General features: G+C 47.3%; 1 protein-coding gene across 1 annotated transcript in view; it reads right to left on the bottom strand.

Moving 5' to 3' along the window:
• Nucleotides 1-22,123, bottom strand: part of LOC126267894 (puratrophin-1-like) — a 1,105,633-nt gene that overhangs the window by 76,797 nt on the left and 1,006,713 nt on the right. The gene's annotated exons all lie outside the window — the stretch shown is intronic.

The following is a 22,123-nucleotide window of genomic DNA, read 5'->3' as shown; positions in this document are numbered from 1 at the left end:
TTTCCAAAGTTACGGCCCTCTTCAATTGGTTCACAACTGAAACGTTTCGTAAATTTAGCGACTAATGTTCTTGTATACAGGAAGCAGCTTCAGAAATCTTTATGAAGTGTTCATTTTACGTATGAATTAGTTAGTTTCATGTTCTTCCGGCTTGTTCTCTGTGAGCTACAGAACAATACTGATAACTCTCAAAGTATTTGTTTGCGTGAAGAAAGATACCAAACTTTTCGATTCCTTTCAGCATTATCAGTAGATGGTTGATTTCACGTACACGTCAAAAAGTCGCACCGAATAACAATGTGACTTGTCGGTTATTGTGTACTTTTTTCTCATTAAAACACAGACAATGGGTGGCTAGCACGTGTACTCAGTTGCAAGAAGGAGAATCAGTGGTACGACGGGGAAAATAAAGAGTAGGAGTTGCAAGCGTTGTTATCTGTAGAGGTTGTCGCGGAGAAGTGCTCGAATAACAGGGCAAACTCTTAAATCAGATTAGCGTGACAACTACTTACGGCAGTTAACAGGCCGTGCTCTGGCTAATAGCGTTCCGAACTCGGCGAGGGGAGCTGCTAACGAAGTTTGCTTCCTTACAAATGTTTGCCCTCATCCGCTTTACATGCGGCGCCTCCAGACTTTGCCCCCCATTTCCTGCCAGGCAGGAAATCGTCCTTCAGACAATATGGCCGTCGCTACTGTCAACAGGCGGCAAGACGCGGTGGGTCCCTGGGGAACAACAGGAGTGTGGCTCAGAAACGAGAACGTCGGGTAAATTCTCTGCACGACGGGGAAAGAGCACACGGCGTGCCGCTGAGTCCTCCACAGTGGCATTGTTCCAAGAGATCGTAAAAGTGAGTTGCAAGTTTTGCGATTAAAGATGCAAGCCTACTTAGGATTTTGTGGAGCAAGACCCCGATACAAGAATGGGAGCCGTTTCAATTAAACTTTAGGCGTTGTACCCTGTCTGCCTGACATCCAAGAATTTTACCTGCGGCATTTGTGTGTTATTCAGCTTTTTCTTATGTGGCGCTACCATCAGGACTGGAAATTATTCCAGCAATTCCACTGTTATTCATTTAAAGTCTTCCCTGTCGTCTTCGAATTTTACTTAATTGAAGAAGCAGTTTGTCTAAACGCTTCTGTTTCAAGAGAGTTTATTCCTCAGGGTGTTTCGTAGTCTTTGCATGAAACGTCTACAGGTCACGAGATGCGGAACAACTTTTGTTAGAGGCAAATGTTGGTTGACGTTTCCCAGTAATGCTAGGCGCTCTTTTGTATTGGTTATGCCACTGAGAGTTGACAGAGCGGAATCGCCTTGTGTGTTGTCTATAATTCAGTCATCTGCTCCGTACGAAAGGGAGTAGACCCGGTAAATTTAAAGTTCCTGATTTGCTGGTAAAATATCCTTCTCCGCTTAGAGACTATTGTTTTTAAGGTTTTCTTGTTGAATGCCACTATATAAGTTTACTTGGGTAATTAGTATGCACCAAATTCGGTGAAATCTCATCGTCACTGGAAGCATCAGCGAATATTTTGTCTCTAACAAAAGTTGTTCCTCCTGACATGCATGGATCCATCAATCTTACAAGTTTGATGTAAAGAATTTGAAACACCCTGTACAATTCCTTCCGTGATTCCCCAATAGATTGATCCGTGTTCTGAACAAATAAACACTTGAACGTAAGTTACACGAATGCTTCTCGCCTTCTGTAATCTCCCCAGTTATGGCCTATATGGTTGCGATTTTTCTGAACCATACCAATTTTGATTTAAAGTGATGTTGATGCATCGAAACACGGTATGAATGACAACATATTAGCGGCCAGTATTAAAAATTGGTCTGTTGTGAGGAGAGAGGTTTCCTTTGAAAATCCTTGCTGTCTTATGAAGCTTCTAGGATATATACGATAATATCATAACCATGAAATAAATAATATGTTTGAATCGTGAGAATCAAGATCAAAATTACATCACTCGTAATAATAACTTAAATTTTAAAAATCTGAGTATAACACGTTCATAAATCAGACTAGAAAGTATAAATTAATTTCTCCACCCTCATATAGATTCCTAACCCCATACTACCAAAAATTTGTGATTGTGAATTTTTAACAGCTATGAGACAGTAGTAACATTGAAAGAGAAAATCGTGGGGCACAAGCAGTACATAACCGATACAAGACTATTTCACATCCTTCTTATTATCAACCTCTGGACGCACCCCAAATTTTTCTTTTTAAATCTTACAGGTATTTCGTTAAAAATTCGCAGTCACAAAATTTCAGAACTATCTGTACCGGTTTAGGAATCTGTATGGAGCTGGGAGCAATTGTTTCATATTTTTCAATCTGATTTTAAAATGTGTTATATTAAAAATCTATTTTTTGTGTGTGAGAATTTCAAAGGAACGAAACTGCTTAGGACCTTAGGTCATCGGTCTCTAGACTCACATACTACTTAAACTAACTTATGCGTAGAACAACACACACACCCATGCCCGAGGGAGGACTCGAACCTCTGGTGGGAGGGGCTGCGCAGTCCGTGACATGACGCCTCAAACCACGCGGCCATTCCGCGTGGCATGTATTTTTTAATTTAAATATTATTTTCTGGATTTTAGTTATGTTGTATGTTATTTCTCAAGGGATCCGGCACGGCGTTCCGTATTACCCTCCTGAACCCACCGATTCCATATTATGCTAACAGTCATTGGATGTCGGCCAACGCGACCAGCAATGTCGCGATACGATAAATCGCAATCGCGATAGGCTACAATCCGACCTTTATCAAGGTCGGAAACGTGATGGTGCGCATTTCTGCTCCTTACACGAGGCACCACAAGAACGTTTCACCAGTCAACGCCGGTCAACTGCTGTTTGTGTATGAGAAATCGGTTGGGAACTTTCCTCATGTCAACACTTTGTAAGTGTCGCCACCGGCGCCAACCTTGTGTGAATGCTCTGAAAAGCAAATCATTTGCATATCACAGCGTCTTCTTCCTGTGTGTTTAATTTCGCGTCTGTAGCACGTCATCTTCGTGGTGTAGCAATTTTAATGGTCAGTAGTTTACTTTCTTCAAAAATATAGCTTTTAAGTTCAGCTGTAACACGTGGGGCAAGTTCGACGCAGTCTGCGTAATTAAGTCTCGTAACTCTCGCCGTGCTACGTGCAAATATTTCGTGTGGCACGTCAACAAGAAAGTGTGGAAACGTCCCGAGAGACGTTACGGCTCTGGAATGCGGGCTGGAGTTATGACGGCGAGTCACGCTGCTGCCCTGTAGTGGCGATGGAGGGGGCTTCAGGAAAGCCGTGACCACGATCGTCGGCATCGCCGCGTCATCCCGAAAGCACGCGCCGCTGCTGCTCTCCTTAACGGGCGCATAAAGCGGCAGTAACGCCCGACCGTGTCGCCGAGGCAGCGCTGCACGTAACACAAGCTATCGCGCCGCGCGCTGTAAGGGGCAGGACACGCTGCCGGCGGAGGATCCTCACACGGCGTTAATCAGGCCATTGAGCCGGCGGCGGTGCGTGCACGCACGTGCGTAGGGCGCCGGAGACGGTGCAGGGTGCGGGCTAATTAGAGACCCACAAACAAGTGCTGATTATAATCACCCTTCTGCCGCGCTCATCACGGTTCTATTAGCCGTAAAGCCGCACTTCGGCAACATTAACGTGGGCTGTTTTTAGACCGGCTTATAACTTTTACAGAAGCAGGTTCCCTCTGAGCGAGCCGTGACCTGTCGTGGCCAAACCACATGGGCAACCTACTCTTCTTTGAATGACGAATTAAAATGGCAAATGAGGTAATCAGTGCCCGCCGGCCATTGTGGCCGAGCGGTACTAGGCGCTTCAATCTGGAACCGCGCGACCGCTACGGTCGCAGGTTCGAATCCTGCCTCGGGCACGGATGTGTGCGATTTTCTTAGGTTTATTAGGTTCTAGTAGTTCTAGGGGACTGCCGGCCGTGGTGGCCGTGCGGTTCTAGGCGCTGCAGTCCGGAACCGCGGGACTGCTACGGTCGCAGGTTCGAATCCTGCCTCGGGCATGGATGTGTGTGATGTCCTTAGGTTAGTTAGGTTTAAGTTGTTCTAAGTTCTAGGGGACTGATCACCTACGATGTTAAGTCCCATAGTGCTCAGAGCCATTTGAACCATCTTTTTCTGGGGGACTTGTGACCTCAGATGTTAGGTCCCATAGTGCTCAGAGCCATTTGAGCCATCAGTCCCCTAGACTTAGACTACTTAAACCTAACTAACCTAAGGACATCACACACATCCATGCCCTACGCAGGATTCGAACCTGCGACCGTAGCAGCCGCTCGCTATGGCACTGAATCGCCTAGAATCGCCCGACCACTGACCCCGGCTACGAATTAAAACTTGGTCACGAAGCAATAGAGGAATACTGATTATCAGCAGAGAACTTCTAACCAGTATTACAACAGGGAATCATAAAATTTAGTACGGGGTCGGAAGTGAACCGCGTGGGTGTAGATTACCAGCCTTCGAGAAGAACGAATTGCGGGCAGCAGATGGCCTAACTGGAGTCTGCAACGATAGGTTAATGACGTAGGCGGTTGATTACAGTGACAGAGAACGAGCAGGTGTACAATCAGGTATACACACCAATCATGCAACAAAAGTGAAAAAAAGAAAAAAAAACGAAAAATTTTAAAGGAATCTATTGCAAGAATAGAATACAACCGTTATTTATGTTTGGACATAATCGAGGTAAAGTTTTGTCAGACCTGGACAGGCTACTCAATTCCGATGTAAAAAGAATTCTTGGCGGATTGTGAAATTGGAAATTTGTGGTATGGTGTTATGGGACCAAACTGCCGAGGTCATCGCTCCCTAAGCTTACCGCTACTAAATATATCTTAAAATAACTTACGCTAAGGACGACACACACATCCATGCCCGGGAGAGGACTCGAACCTCCGACGGTGTGAACCGCGAGGACCCTTACCCAGTTTTGCACTGCTTCCTGGCAGATGAAAACTGTGTGCCGGACCGAGACTCGAACTCGGGACCTTTGCCTTTCGCGGGCAAGTGCTCTACCATCTGAGCTGCCCAAGCACGACTCACGCCCCGTCCTCACAGCTTTACTTCTGCCAGTACCTCGTCTCCTACCGTCCAAACTTTACAGAAGCGCCCGAGTTCCAGTCTCGGTTCGGCACACAGTTTTAATCTGCCAGGAAGTTTCATATCAGCGCACACTCCGCTGTAGAGTGAAAATCCCATTCTGGAATGCGGTGTATGTAAATCATAAATAAAATCAGCTTGCTTTAAGAAAAAAATGTGTTGAATTACTTGTTGAACGACCCTCGTACATTGGATACTTGCTGTGAGCTTTGCCTGTGACGCCTGGCCGCTGTATATCTCACTTTGGAGGACGTGAGGGTGAAAGGGATTCTGGTGACGGTTCGGCTGTGGTGCACCTGCCACACGGGCGGACACACCCGCGGCTAATCTGAGAGCTGTCAGAACGTGCGCCAACAGCTGTGCGGCAGATAGCGAATACAATGGGCGCCGCGCGCCGCTGGGGGTGGCCTTTGTCGCACTTCTGCCGCCGGCACGTGCGTGGACGCGCGGCAGCTGCTGGCCGCAGACAGCTGGGGCGCCGGGAATCGCTAACGGTCCCGTTACTCGTGAAACCTCCTCCCATCCAGCAGCAGCCTGCCAGCAGAAGGCAGCGAAACACTAGAGCCATTAGCCGCGCGGGATTAGCCGAGCGGTCTTGGGCGCTTCAGTCATGGACTGTGCGCCTGGTCACGGCGGAGGTTCGAATCCCCCCTCCGGCACGGGTGTGTGTGTTTGTCCTTACTGTGTAAGCTTAGGGACTGATGACCTTAGCAGTTAAGTCCCATAAGATTTCACACACAATTTTGAACTAGAGCCATTAAGCGATGTACAGGACGAGTCTTCGGCACGAGACCGTCACAGGACCGCCGGCCGGAGAAGCCGAGCGGTTCTAGGCGCTACAGTCTGGAACCATGCGACCGCTCCCGTCGCAGGTTCGAATCCTGCCTCGGGCATGGATGTGTGTGATGTTCTTAGGTTAGTTGTAGCTAAGTTGTAGCGGACTGATGACCTCAGAAGTTAAGCCCCATAGTGCTCAGAGCCACCGTCGCAGGACGCACGGAACACACCGGTAGGATTAATGAAAAAGTCCAGGAATTGCAATGAACAGTTTCGTGACTTGGCGTACCGCGGGACCTCATGAGCCGATTCGGTACGTAACCAGGGTTGCCAGCGGCCTTGCCTCGTTTAATACGTCGTGACCAGTACCTGGATGGGTAGCGGCCTGGGTACGCCAAATGCTATTGGCTGTTTTTCCTTTGCCTTTACGGCAAACGGGAAAAAGAGTGGTGGCCTAAAGTTCCGGACCACCAGCCTTCGGGCCAATGACCTGGATTAGATTCCAAACCGCTTCACAGTGGCTCATGAAGGGAGGGCATGTGACACTGTTGACAGTGATCTGTCGTCGGGTGTGGACGTTAAGCTTGGCAGGTCTTTCGGTGCTATTCGAGGGGAGGAGGCTGTGTGTCGGTACTGCATTTCACTCTATCGCTTCTCTCATCAACGTCCCAAACAAACATTAGCGTCACCTTGTAACACTTACATTAAAGGGATATCGGTAAATGGTAATATGGTGCAATATCGCGCAATACCTACGGCCTGGGCAGAGGACAGCGCAAAGCGCTGGTGCTGATGTAACTAGTTACGGCGTCACAACCCATCAAACCGCGTCCTCGCTTGCTAGTGGCTGAGCATTTCTAGACCACCTAAGGTGGCACAAAGTTTCCGACACTGTGATCGGTCGGAACGCTCGAGACAGGAGCTCGCTCGTGGTGGGAGAGGCGCTTGGGCGAGGGCCGCATCCAAGAGCGGTCGCAACTGTCAAGTCGAATAGTTATTTTATAAAACTGAGTTGAACTTGATAAAAGTTGAAACGGCACTCGGTTCTGGTGTACGTTAGCATGTTTCCGATAAAGAACCGCGGGCCAGAAACGAGTGTAGCCGCGTGTGATTAGCAAGAGTGTAAAATATAAAGTGCTGTTAATCTATTATAATTCACAAGTGTCAGGTGCTGCATGTTGTGTAACACTCGTCAATTTAATGGAGTCTTGGCAACAAACAACAAAAAATACAACCCTTGGAACAAATTTTAAGAACTTTTTACCGAAAGGTAGTTGCTGATTTTCCTGCGATTCCCTCCGTTACAGCACGACATCAGAACGAAGTCACTGCCGAGCGTTATCTTCTGCAGTAAGAGGCACATCTTTAGAAGATCCCAGGCAAGAGAACTAGAGCATTTGCTAGGTGTGTGTGTTGTACTGCTCCAACGAGAAACCTCGCATGTTCAGTCAGTCTGTTGCAGTCTGGGGCGCGTCTTATTCAGACTGGAGGTGACGTAACCTTTATATATCAGACATACTTAAACATACAAATCTCATACTTCGCGAAGGAAGAGCAGTTGGAACGTGTGGGCCGGGATAATTGGCGACCGTATTTTGGGAGCAGTTTTCTTTCCACGTCGCCTAACAGAGATCTACATCTACATTTATACTCCGCCAGCCACCCAACGGTGTGTGGCTGGGGGCACTTTACGTGCAACTGTCATTACCGCCCTTTCCTGTTCCATTCGCGTATGGTTCGCGGGACTCTCGTAGATCAATCCGTAGAGTTTGTACATGGTGGAAAAAATCACCCCGTATATCGTTATTTTCTGGGGTATCGATATCGTCGTTCTCGATGGTGAGTGTTCATCGGAGGCGAGGGTATTATTTGGAGTGCCCCAGGGAAGTGTGGTAGGCCCGCTGTTGTTTTCTATCTACATAAATGATCTTTTGGATAGGATGGATAGCAATGTGCGACTGTTTGCTGATGATGCTGTGGTGTACGGAAAGGTGTTGTCGTTGAGTGACTGTAGAAGGAAACAAGATGTCTTGGACAGGATTTATGATTGGTGTAAAGAATGGCAGCTAACTCTAAATATAGATAAATGTAAATTAATGCAGATGAATAGGAAAAAGCATCCCGAACTGTTTGTATACTCCATTAGTAGTGTAGCGCTTGACACAGTCACGACGATTTAATACTTGGGCGTAACATTGCAGAGCGATATGAAGTGGGACAAGCATGTAATGGCAGTTTTGGGGAAGGCGGATAGTCGTCTTCGGTTCGTTGGTAGAATTTTGGGAAGATGTGGTTCATCTGTAAAGGAGGCCTTTTATAAAACACTAATACGACCTATTCTTGAGTACTGCTCGAGCGTTTGGGATCTCTATCAGGTCAGATTGAGGGAGGACATAGAAGCAATTTAGAGGCGGGCTGCTAGATTTGTTACTGGTAGGTTGATCATCACGCGAGTGTTGGGGAAATGCTTCAGGAACTCGGATGGGAGTCTCTAGAGGAAAGGATGAGTTCTTTTAGTGAATCGCTACTGAGGAAATTTAGATAACCAGCATTTGATACTGTGTGCAGTACAATTTTTCTGTCGCCAACTTACATTTCGCGGAAAGACCACCAAGATAAGAGAGATTAGGGCTCGTACAGAGGCATATAGGAGGTCATTTTTCCCTCGTTCTGTTTGGGAGTGGAACAGGGAGAGAAGACGCTAGTTGTGGTACGAGGTACCCTCCGCCTCGCACCGTATGGTGGTTTGCGGAGTATGTATGTAGATGTAGATATATCGATAGATTATGAACAGCCCCCGTTTGTACCCGATATACGCTCGTGCGGACGGCACGGCATTCCGGGATGCGCGAGACTCACTACCAGCTGGGGCCATCAGTTAGCCCGCTTTTGCCCTACGTGTTGACATCTCTGTGCGTTTGTGGCGCGTCGAGCGCGGCCTCTTTGAGGCCGGCGTGCGCGATGTGTGAAGCGCCGTGTGCGGGGCATCGCGAGTTGAGGCACGCGAGGCGCGGACTGCCGGCAGCTCCGCTCATAAATATTTCATAGCGGCCTGGGCCGGAGCAGACTGAAGTGAATCTCGGCGGCCGTGTTTTGAGGGCCGCTCCGCCCCGGATGTAACCGGCCGGCAGATGGCGAGCAATGTTGCGCGCCACAAAAGCGCCGCCTGCAGCCGCGCGGACTGCCACAAAGCCCCCCTGTCCGTGGCGCCGCGCCGCATCTGCGGTGCGGGACGCCGATACGCAGCCAGCTGCGCAGCCACCCAGCCGGGCTCGTCGACACACCTCCGTGGCAGACACCGCTCTCTTCCTATAAGAGGCCCTCAGCCGACCCGGTCTCACAGCGGCTGTCTCTCGTTGGACCTAACAGTCAGTGGCCCGCCTGACGTGCACTGTCTGGTAAAAAATATCTGGACAATATTCTTCTCGGGTGTGCAGCCGGATCATAACGTCATCTTGACACAATGTTTCAGCGGTCCATGATGATGATGATGATGATGATGATGATTGGTTTGTGGGGCGCTCAACTGCGCGGTTATCACCACCCGTACAAATTCCCAACCTTTGCTCAGTCCAAACTCGCCACTTCCAGGAATGATGATGATGAAATGATGAGGACAACACAAACACCCAGTCATCTCGAGGCAGTTGAAAATCCCTGACCCCGCCGGGAATCGAATCCGGGACCCCGTGCTCGGGAAGCGAGATCGCGAGCTGCGGACTCAGCGGTCCAACGGGCCGCCATCTTCAGGTGAGACTGCTGGTACACGATCTCGCCGGAACTGTGATCGTGTAGCAGCACTCTCACCTGAAGATGACAGCCAGTTAAACCGCTGAAATATTGTGTCAAGATGACGTTATGATCCGGGTGCACACACGAGAAGAATATTATCAATTATTACGCCGGGAAAGCCTTCGTAATCACAATATCAGGACAATTACCAATGGACACTAATGTCGAGCGTGCCCACCCTTCGTCTTTACGACGACTTGAATTCTGCCTTCAATAATATGAATGTCTGTGGACGAAAGACAGCCCATTCTTCCTCAAGAGCCGACACTAGAGACGGTAGTGCCCTTAGAGCTGGCTTCTGGAGCGACAATGACGTTCCAACCCATTTCGAGGTGTTCAATTGGGTTGAGGTCGGAATCTGGGCAGGCCAGTCCATTGCAGATATATTATTGTCCACAAACCATTGTCTCACAGATGCCGCTTTATGACAGCGTGAATTGTCATGCTGGTACATTCATTGTCTCGGAACTGTTCCTCTGCTGTAACCAGCACACAATGCTTCGAAATGTTATGTAAACTGAACATGGAGGGTGGAGAAAGGAAAGAAATGGGAAGGAACTATTGACGTCAACTGCATCGGGACTTTGTGCAAAATCAGCAGCAACAACTGAAAATATGTGCCAGACCAGTATTTGAACCTGGGACTCCTGCTTAATTGGCAGTCGCGCCAACCACTGCGCCATCCGGATACAGTATTTATCGTAAATGCACAGACCATCTTGACACGCCTCCTGGCCAGCCCACATTCCCACCGGCACATATCTGCAGTCCCCATCCATGTCTTTCATGCTCGCTATTTTGAGATTCCCGCTGGAGGTCGTACGTAACTAAGCATTCGCACTGAACAGGGACTGCGAAAGGGAGCGGGTAGGTTGCAGTGTGGGTCGGCTGGGAGGTGTGCCCAGGTAGTCGGCGCAGTTGCGATAAATACTATGTCTGGATGGTGCAGTAGTTAACGCAGCCTCCAAGTAAGCAGGAGTTCCTGTGTTCTAACCCGCATAAAGTTCCGATGCAGCTGACATCAATAGTTCCTTCCATTTCATTTCCTTTCTCTCCCCTCCGCCTTTACACAAACTGTAAAATGCTTTCATATCCTCCATTTAGTGGTTTCCCAAGTGCATTACGGACGCCATACTCTATCCACGAAAAACACCCTCATATTGTAACATCTCCTCCATACATCACTGCGGTTCTAGGCGCTTCAGTCTGGAACCGCGCGACCGCTACGGTCACAGGTTCGAATCCTGCCTCGGGCATGGATGTGTGTGATATCCTTAGGTTAGTTAGGTTTAAGTAGTTCTAAGTTCTAGGGGACTAATGACCTTAGCAGTTAAGTCCCATAAGATTTCACACACATTTGAACATTTTTTTTAAAATTTATGTTCCCCCTTTATAGAGCGGTGCCGAATTAATCTAATGTTTGACGATATATATTAACATACTGCCTGTACTCAAGCAGCAATCGAGTAGCGCTGCTGCATGGCTGTTGCAGCAAGACGGTGCGGCGGAGAGTCACACCAGGTGCGAGACGCCGGGCAAGAGAGACGTGATAGTCAAATGTTTTCGACCTTACAGTCGAGAGCAAGCTACAGTACTGATGCAGCATCATACAGTATCACTTTCAAGGCACTTTCGCCAGGTGTTACAGTTTGTACATTATTAATACGATAATATCTACAACATTTTTTGTTGTCTTATGATTTAAAAGCCAACGGTCTTGTCGCAGTGGTTACACCGGTTCCCGTCAGATCACCGAAGTTAAGCGCTGTCGGGCTAGGCTAGCACTTGGATGGGTGACCATCCAGTCTACAGAACGCTGTTGACAAGCGGGGTGCACTCAGCCCTTGTGAGGCAAACTGAGGAGGTACTTGATTGAGAAGTAGCGGCTCTGGTCTAATAAAATGACATACAGCCGGGAGAGCGTTTTGCTGACCACATACCCCTCCATATTCGCATCCGGTGACGCCTGTGGGCTGACGATGACACGGCGGCCGGTTTGTACCGCTTGGCCTTCCAAGGCCTATTCGGACGGAGTTTAGTTTATGATTTAAAAGAAATGACAGCCATCTTCTGTGCTCCCTACAAGTGATCACATTGGTAAACAGTTATCGTTTTCCTTACACTTCGGTGACAGCATTGCGGCTACCCTTATAACATCCTCAGTAGTCTGACATGAGATTCTGACGCGATGTCTGTAGTTGCTGCGGGCTTATTACAGCAGTCGTGACTCACACAGTGTATATACAGTGGATGTCTTCCATGGAGTGAAACTTATTTGCAGCTCCAACTAACAATCCGCTATGCAGACGTAATGAACGCAAATTAGCTCGCCGAGAAAGTCGTTCAGTGTGCAGCACGCATAAGACACCTGCTGCTCAGAGCCGCCCAGACGACACCTACACACATACACACACACACACACACACACACACACACACACACACACACACACACACACCTGATGCATCCGGCTGCACTCTGCGGTTGCCTCACCTCACGTGCCAGACCTTTCGCTATGTCGCAACGCCTTCCGTCAGTGTTCGCTACCTTACATATTAATTGGCTCTTGTGTCACCGCCAACGGTCCGCAAAGCGGCAGTGGAAATTTATATGGCGGCGCGCTTTCCTTCCCTCTCGCACATATCCTACGCGGCATTAAAGTTGCAAACATTTACACTGGCAGTCTCCGCACATCCTGCCTCGTATATGTGAAACATGATCTAGATTACTTGCATTAGTGTTAGAGCCTCGTAATGGTGCTTGTATTTACATTCCGAGGCAAAAAAGCAGTCGATGACGACAGCGAGAACATCTTCTCACAGCCACGAAATACATTATAGCATATAACATTTCACTGGTTTTTCGTATTTCTTTTTGATAGTACGTTCCCGAATATGATGTCATTCGCATATTCCTTGAAAATTCTGGATTTAAACGTGGTCTGTCGTCTAAGAGTCTTATATGTCCACTTGTCAGTGCCGCGAGAATCATTGGGCGGGGTACTTTGTACAGTTAATAGTTTGAAGTGACACAAAGATCGGAAAGAATTTAGCTCTAAAATTAACAATCTTTTTCCCCCATGTTAAACTAGTTCGTGAAATAATTATTCAGCAGCCAGCCGCTGACCATAACTACATTTCATATCAAACTTTAGCCGCTTTAAAACTTCATCCCGTGCGATTGCTATCTGGTTTGTTGGCAGCGGAGACTTTACAACGGGTATAACCCTGCCTGGTACGGCAGTGAGGGTCTCCCGCATCGTCCCCTACGCTCCCCGGAGTATGGGACCTCATCATCATCATCGTAACAAAATAGTGATATGACAGCTGAACTAACAAATAAGTTAATGTTTAGTTTAAGAAAGCAGTTATCATCGCTGTGTTACTCCACAAAGGCTTTATCGATCTCTCTTACCCTCCGTCAACTGCCTCCGCGTGAAAGGTCGCTGACGCAGACGAACGCGGTTGTGCTCGGTTCGGATGCTGACGTCGTGTGGGGGTAGAACTTGGGCAACAAGATGAGGAGAGCTGTTGGCGTGCAACACCTGATCACGAAACCATGCGCCGTTGTCGTCGATTAAATACTAAATCCCTCTCTCTGTTCGCCTCACGAAAAGAACACGTATGCGGTGTTGATGGTAATGGCTAAGTTCGGCGAACCCCTCGATAATATTACAGAGGAGCAGCCCATATTATAGAAGCTTTCATCTTCCCTTTTTCTTTCATTTCAAGACCATTTACAACAAAATAACACCATATTTCCTTGTACAGCCACGTATACGATGTAGTTACGCACTCGACAGACAATTCGTTCACAATCTCCATACATCCATTTGTCGATAAATAACAGTTGTTATTATACCTTTATGAAGTAAAAATGACACCTTTAGCTGTATTTGTAGATCTTATGTTATCTGCAATCGATTTCGGTGTTGCGTTACACATTCTTCAGGTTCCTCTGTGATCCCACGTGATCTTTTGAATACTTGATACTTATCATTATACATCTCAAATAGGGTACAAAAAAAAACTGTTGTCCGTTATGCTTATCCTTCTTTCCCGCTTATGTTAGTACTAGTTATTTAGGTAGTGGTTAGTGTTTTATGGCACTAAACGGCGAGGTCATTAGCGCCATTGCCTCGAGTTCAGGAAATTGGAATGTGATCTATGACGCCAGTCATGTAACTTCAGCCCTAAATAATTATGTAACTTGTAGGTAATTACACAAGCTGTGACATGATAGCGAATGGAACAATGACCCGAGAATGTAGAATAAATTTCATTTATTTCACGTCTATCGTCACAAACTTTTAGGTCCTCAGATTACCGGTTTCGCTCAGCAGTGAGCATCTCCAGGTCCGTTTTATATTAAGACATGTTTTGTATAAAACAGAGCTGATGATGGTCACTGCTGACCGAAACCGGTAGTCTGAAGACATACAAGTTCGTGGCCATAGATTTGAAATAAATGAAATTTATTCTACATTTTTGGGCCACTGGTCCATTCGCTATCATGTCGCAGCTTGTGTAATTATATAATTCCGAGTTTAGTTAATATACTGCCGCCGTTGAGACAATAAGCAGGAAGAGAAATGAGATGTGTAATACTCATCATGGTGCACCACGGAGGGTCCTGAAGATCGTGTAATGTAACACCGAATCCACTTCAAATAAAATTGCCTCTCAATATATATACTCCTGGAAATGGAAAAAAGAACACATTGACACCGGTGTGTCAGACCCGCCATACTTGCTCCGGACACTGTGAGAGGGCTGTACAAGCAATGATCACACGCACGGCACAGCGGACACACCAGGAACCACGGTGTTGGCCGTCGAATGGCGCTAGCTGCGCAGCATTTGTGCACCGCCGCTGTCAGTGTTAGCCAGTTTGCCGTGGCATACGGAGCTCCATCGCAGTCTTCAACACTGGTAGCATGCCGCGACAGCGTGGACGTGAACCGTATGTGCAGTTGACGGACTTTGAGCGAGGGCGTATAGTGGGCATGCGGGAGGCCGGGTGGACGTGCCGCCGAATTGCTCAACACGTGAGGCGTGAGGTCTCCACAGTACATCTATGCTGTCGCCAGTGGTCGGCGGAAGGTGCACGTGCCCGTCGACCTGGGACCGGACCGCAGCGACGCACGGATGCACGCCAAGACCGTAGGGTCCTACGCAGTGCCGTAGGGGACCGCACCGCCACTTCCCAGCAAATTAGGGACACTGTTGCTCCTGGGGTATCGGCGAGGACCATTCGCAACCGTCTCCATGAAGCTGCGCTACGGTCCCGCACACCGTTAGGCCGTCTTCCGCTCACGCCCCAACATCGTGTAGCCCGCCTCCAGTGGTGTCGCGACAGGCGTGAATGGAGGGACGAATGGAGACGTGTTGTCTTCAGCGATGAGAGTCGCTTCTGCCTTGGTGCCAATGATGGTCGTATGCGTGTTTGGCATCGTTCAGGTGAGCGCCACAATCAGGACTGCATACGACCGAGGCACACAGGGCCAACACCCGGCATCATGGTGTGGGGAGCGATCTCCTACACTGGCCGTACACCTCTGGTGATCGTCGAGGGGACACTGAATAGTGCACGGTACATCCAAACCGTCAACGAACCCATCTTTCTACCATTCCTAGACCGGCAAGGGAACTTGCTGTTCCAACAGGACAATGCACGTCCGCATGTATCCCGTGCCACCCAACGTGCTCTAGAAGGTGTAAGTCGACTATCCTGGCCAGCAAGATCTCCGGATCTGTCCCCCATTGAGCATGTTTGGGACTGGATGAAGCGTCGTCTCACGCGGTCTGCACGTCCAGCACGAACGCTGGTCCAACTGAGGCGCCAGGTGGAAATGGCATGGCAAGCCGTTCCACAGGACTACATCCAGTATCTCTACGATCGTCTCCATGGGAGAATAGCACCCTGCATTGCTGCGAAAGGTGGATATACACTGTACTAGTGCCGACATTGTGCATGCTCTGTTGCCTGTGTCTATGTGCCTGTGGTTCTGTCAGTGTGATCATGTGATGTATCTGACCCCAGGAATGTGTCAATAAAGTTTCCCCTTCCTGGGACAATGAATTCACGGTGTTCGTATTTCAATTTCCAGGAATATATATATTCCTTACTGTCATTTATTGTTAACAATAGTAGCTTATTCCGAAGGATAAGCAGCTTTCACTCAGTTAATACTTGGCAGAATGAAGTGCGCATTTAGATCGGGCTTTCTTAAGTCTTGTGCAGAAATGTGTGCAGTATACTGCTGCAACCATTTTCAATAAGCTACCACTCGAATTCAAAAATCTTAGCAGTAATTCACGCGCCTTCAAATCGAAACTGAAGAGTTTCCTCATGGGCTACTCCTTCTATTCTGTCGAGGAGTTCCTTGAAAAATTAAGCTGTGTACTTAAACTTATCGACTGACTTTTTTCGGGTTCATAAACATTTATTTTTATCTGTTATTACTTTTATGTTGTAATTTGCTGTACTGACACGTGCCATAACCTCGTAGATTTGCTCCTCAATTTCGTCCTATGGAACTTGACGTGTAAATAAATCAATAAACAGCTGAAAGCGTCATTTCTACTACATAAAGATACCGCTGTCAGCTCCGAGGCAAGCCACCGAAAACCAGTAGCATTAGCATCTTGTCACTGCTACGAGGCAATGACTTCGTTTCTCCTTTTTGCTGGACTTAGTGTGTTGGATATTGGATCTTTGTGCGTATGGGACATATGCAACACAGGTCTAACGAATGGCGAGGAAGAACATCGTGTAAAAGAAACAGATAATGCACAGTCCCGCCTTTCCGTCCGGATAGCCAAGCACGTTAACACGCCGTTTACGGGATTCGGGGAGACGCGCTGACAGCGGATCGAATCCATTCGGCCGGATGGAGTGGCCGAGCGGTTCTAGGCGGTACAGTTTGGAACCGCGCGACCGCTACGGCCGCAGGTTCGAATCCTGCCTCGGGCATGGGAGTGTGTGATGTCCTTAGGTTAGTTAAGTTTAGGTAGTGCTAAATTCTAGGGGACTGATGACCTCAGCAGTTAAGTCCCATAGTGCTCAGAGCCATTTGAACCATTTTTGAATCCATTCGCTGGATTAATGACGAGGGGTGGTGTGCCAAGAAAAAGCCATAACCACACCGGACATACATTTATTTCGGGCATTCTACAAAAAAAAATCCCTCTTTTACCTTCTAAAACAGCGGTCGTGAAACAAAGCAGTTACAATATTACTCATTAATTAGAGCGTAAATTTCTTTATTCAACATACACTATTCGGCGCTGTTTGAATACAAAACCAACAGTGTAAGTACAAATAACACATGTTACGATATTTAATTCCGCCAGAGAGCGCCTTCGAACTGGTGGCGAGATGGCGATCTGGACGCTCGCCTATTGATCTAACGGGCGCCGGACTCCAGCCTTGACTGGCAGTTGACCTCGCACTCTCGACCTCGCACTTTCGACCTTGCCCCGTACATACAGCCGTTGAAGCTGACAACAGGAATGCGAATCAAACGCGGTACTTCCAGCGACTGCTCGCGAAGGTCGTTCGAAAAGTGCCGAGTCACCGACAGACAGACAGTATAGTGATGGGCGTACGGAGACTGTGCCGTAAAGACCTCCAACGGGCAGAGAAACGCATAAAGCAATACAGGGGCTCCACAGCCAAAGGACAGGCTGACAAGTTATTCCGCCGCAAGTAGGGCTGGTGCATATTTCTTGGGTGTTTCACTATCTTCCTCCCTTTCTTTCCCAAATTCACTAACACTTACACTCCGTGACACTTCAGAAGAACTCGTGTGGCTTGACAGCACTATTTGGTTACACTGTGATATGTCACAAACTAGGATCAAGAAATGAAGTGATATTTAAACTGAACTCCTGTCAAGATTACATGGAAGAGCCTTCGTGGACACCATTTTTAGACTTTTCAGCGAGGAGCCGCATTTCTTTTTCTTTCCCTTCATTATATTTCTATCACTGGAATCACACACGTCTTCTTCAGTTTTAATTTCTTTTAAGCAGCGCAGTAGTCTAATTCAGCTGTTTCCTCGTGGAGGACGAGATCGATAACCCCAAAGTAAAAGGTCGAATTTCTAGACTGGGACACCTTTCAAAACACCACGAAACTTCAGCCTAACTTCGAAATCCTGTGACTTGTTTTATTCGCCTAAATGATGGTCTCTTACGCATTGCAGCAGGAGTATTTCTGTCAACGAAGTGAAAACAGAAAAATGATAACTATATAAAGAATAAAAAGTATGAATCAGACGCTTAGCTGCTTGCGTCTCTTTATCAGACCCTGAGAATTAAAAGTGTTGGATGCAGTACATCCATCGATTCCGAAACAAAATGCAAACAGCTACTGTCGTTGTGTTTCCTTAGAAGTGAGAAAACATAATTTTTATTTCGGAGAAAGACTGAAACGTAATTTCATTTGACATTTTCTGCAAAGAATTATTTAAAATCCCTCTCCAAGACATGGGAATTCGTGCCTCACTTTTCTTTCTGAGGATATTTCGTGACGTCCGACAGCAAAATATCTGTTAAGATTTTTAAAAAATGGCTCAACCAATATGCACTTTAATCAGGTGATATTTTGCCAAGGTATTTCTAAGAATTCAAAAGCTCAGCTTCAGTTTAACGGTTGTAAGTTAAAACGTCCAAATCATTTTCCTGACGCAAAACTCCCAGAAGTCTTTTGCCTTTATATAGAAACGAATTTCGGCTGAAAGCTTTCAGCTGAATTTCTTCTTCCCTTTGCTGTCTTTGAACTTAGATTGTTTTATAAGTTTGTATAGTTTGTTAACACCATCGTTGTTTTCAATTTTATCGTTCGCAGGAACGGTTTTCTCTTCGACTTAGATTGTTTTGTAAGTCGAAGAGAAAACTGTTCCTGTGAACGATAAAACTGAAAACAACGATGGTGTCAACAAACTATACAAATGCCTAACGCGTAATGCGTAATGATCAGGGGGAAGAAAAACGCAGGTTGGGCCAAAACAACCTGTTCCGATGAACTAGTTCAGGGAGTTGTATTACTCCGCAATGAAAGATATGATGACGATATTTTCATCCAACACCGAAATATTCATACCACATTTATTTCTACTAGCTTATTTATACGGTTACGTATCCAGCCTAATTTACTTTTACCAGCCCTTTCTTGTACCACACGAGATGTTAGAGATTTCCAGCGCAGACGTTCGTAAACTAGCAGCGTAACTGATGAAAATACAGAAGACAATACTGGCGATTTACACTGCAGTAAATCTGTAGCGCAATCTATCTTACAAAAGGGTAAAAACGAAACAGAAAGCAGGAAAAGCGATATAGTTCGTTTAGATTTACGTTCGTTCGGTACTTGCTTAAGGCCATACTTTGACTAGACGTTGATAGGTGTATTCAGATGCAGATCGTTCTCTGATGGCCGGTTTGTGGATGAGATTTGTTCCGCATCACTGTGTTCTGAAACAAGTGACCACCGTTGCTCCCTGCCTGTCGTCGGTGATAAATGCCCGCAGCTTTCATTGCCACGCCTTCCTGCTGATGGGACTGAGCCCGCTCTTTCGCGGCTGCATTTCCCACAGGGCTCTGAACGATAAGATTCCATTAGCATGCGAACGCTGCGCTCAGTTCGAGCAGCTCGCCGCTGCCGCCGTCCTTTTGATTTCCTAGGCCGCTGCTACACCCGCACGGGGAGCGGAGGGGCGCCATCTTACCGCCCCCTAATTCCTCACCCAGAGCTGATTAAGTTGGAGCGCTCGGGGCTGACTTCACTTAATGGGATTGCCGCAAAGCCGCCCTCCTCGTATTTCTTCTCTGGAGTGGCCACCTAAGCGCGCCCGGACCCTCGCAAGTTGGCTAGGTACGAAATTTTCGACACCGCAAAATAAATTCTTCGAGGAAGCCCCGCTCAGCTGACGGGAATGCTACAAATCTACTAATAGGAAGCCATCTAATAGGTGACAAACAGTTCGAGGCATGAAGCGTACTTCCATCTCTCAAGTGTCGTGATTGTTGTAAAACATCTCTCGAAGTATTATTGTGTCTCTCAATATGCGTCACGCTATGATGTATTGTTCCCGTTTAATCGATAACATAAAAGTTCAGAAGAATGTACACTGTCCAGTCAGCTGATATTACTTTAAAAACAAATTGTAATTCCAGTTGATAACGGGACATTAAAACAACCCTAGATGAATCTGTGGTGATCACCCGAGGTCGTCTTGTAGGTGTTTCTCCAAGTAGTTAGGCATTTTAGGTGCTCCATCGCAATACATATATTCGCTAATGAAATTCTACATAAAAAATGGTTCAAATGACTCTGAGCACTATGGGACTTAACATCTATGGTCATCAGATGATGTCTGTCGGCAGATGATGTCTGAAGTGATCGTTGCATCAAAAATCTACAGATACCAGGCTTTGAACACTGCCCTCCATCCCTCGTCCCATTTTGACCGGAATCGAGGTTGAAATCTTCCTACACGTTGGTCAGGGGGCCTCAAGATTGCGTAATATATAGCAAAAACTAGTAGCCCAATAAAATGACAGTTTGGAAATAAGACTTCTGACAGGTGTTTGATTTGAAATTGTGAAATTGAACGAAATCCATAAATTATCTGGGAGTAGGCATTAGGAGTGATTTAAAGTGGAATGGCCATATAAAATTATTCGTCGGTAAAGCAGATGCCAGACTGAGATTCACTGGAAGAATCCTAAGGAAATGCAACCCGAAAACAGAGGAAGTAGGTTACAGTACACTTGTTCTCCCACTGCTTGAATACTGCTCACCGGTGTGGCATCTATACCAGATAGGGTTGATGGAAGAACTAGAGAAGATCCAACGGAGAGCAGCACGCTTCGTTACAGGATCATTTAGTAAGCGCGAAAGCGTTACGGAGCTGATAGATAAACTCAATTGGAAGACTCTGCAAGATAGACGCTCTGTAGCTCGGTACGGGCTTTTGTTGAAGTTTCGAGAACAAACCTTTACCAAGGAATCAAGCAGTATATTGCTCCCTCCTACGTATATCTCGCGAAGAGACCATGAGGATAAAATCAGAGAGATTAGAGCCTACACAGAGGAATACCGACAGTCTTTCTTTCCACCATCAATACGAGACTGGACAAGAAGGGAGAAACGATAGAGGTACTCAAGGTACCCTCCGCCACACACCGTCAGGTGGCTTGTGGAGTATGGATGCAGATGTAGATCGCACGTGATCAGTACACAGCAGTGCACTGAATAAATGACCACTAATCTCCGGCGTCCGGAGAGTACTTCTGTGGACGGAACTATGGCCGTAAGAGGACGTCCAACCTGCGGTTTCGCCGCTAGCGGAACGGGGCATCGTTGCGTGTCGCCAAGGTGAAACGGAGACAGTACCAGTCGAAGAAGAGATCTTTTGTGGAGAAGCGAGACACTCCTTCTGTTACGATGTGGTTTTCGCCCGCAGGATTCTTACGACAGAAAGCTGACATCAATAAGCAGTCTCTAGTTTACGACGCAACCGTGCGCCACCACCACCACGACAACGCCTTCTCCGCAACGGTATTGAATCGCTCAGATCTGCTTCAGTCATTCAGCCGAGAAGTGTTATTCTGGCCAGAACTGCGCTCTAAAGAAGCTCACGCTACACGTTTATGGCGGTTAAAGAGACAGGAAGGCGTGGCCGAGTGTACTTACAACGAACGTTTATTTGGCAGCTGCACTCAAGCGTTGCCGCCCCTCCGCCCTCTATTTCGCTATTGGATAATTTCAGGAACGCTAATATTTATCGCAAGTTTCTAAATAGCCGTTTACTGGTCGCTTCGTCAGTAAGCGAGACGTAGCGCTGGGCAGTAAAGTTGCCGTTTGCCCGCCGGCGAGAGAGAGATCGATCTACCCGTAGATCGTTCAGGAAATGTCGGGGTCAAAACGGACAGCGCGAACGCAAAAACAATCCACGAACGTGGAAGCCGGTGCCGAAAGGACTAGGGAACCCCAAAGAGGAATTAATCAAAATCAGGTAGCGGAACAAGCGTGATGGTCGGCATTTTAATTACTTCGCGTTTTTCCAATACCGTCGCACTCTTACCTTACAAAAATGGTAGCCCGAGTTCAGCGGTACGAGAATGGAATTTGCTGATTTAAAAACACTTGCCCTGTTTGGGCTGACCACGGTTTCTCGTCCACGCCAACCTTTTTTTACCTCAGTAACGTTGCTTGGCAGTACCTTACAAACGGAACAGCAGTGGTCAGAGTACTGGATTCCAATTGGGGAGGAAGCCACCTCATATCCCTATTGATGTTACTGACGTTTCGCCGGCCGCGGTGGTCTCGCGGTTCTAGGCGCGCAGCCCGGAACCGTGCGACTGCTACGGTCGCAGGTTCGAATCCTGCCTCGGGCATGGATG

The sequence above is a fragment of the Schistocerca gregaria genome, chromosome 4 (assembly GCF_023897955.1).
Source record: "Schistocerca gregaria isolate iqSchGreg1 chromosome 4, iqSchGreg1.2, whole genome shotgun sequence".
Taxonomy (NCBI): domain Eukaryota; kingdom Metazoa; phylum Arthropoda; class Insecta; order Orthoptera; family Acrididae; genus Schistocerca; species Schistocerca gregaria.
This window is presented reverse-complemented; position numbering and strand designations above follow the sequence as displayed.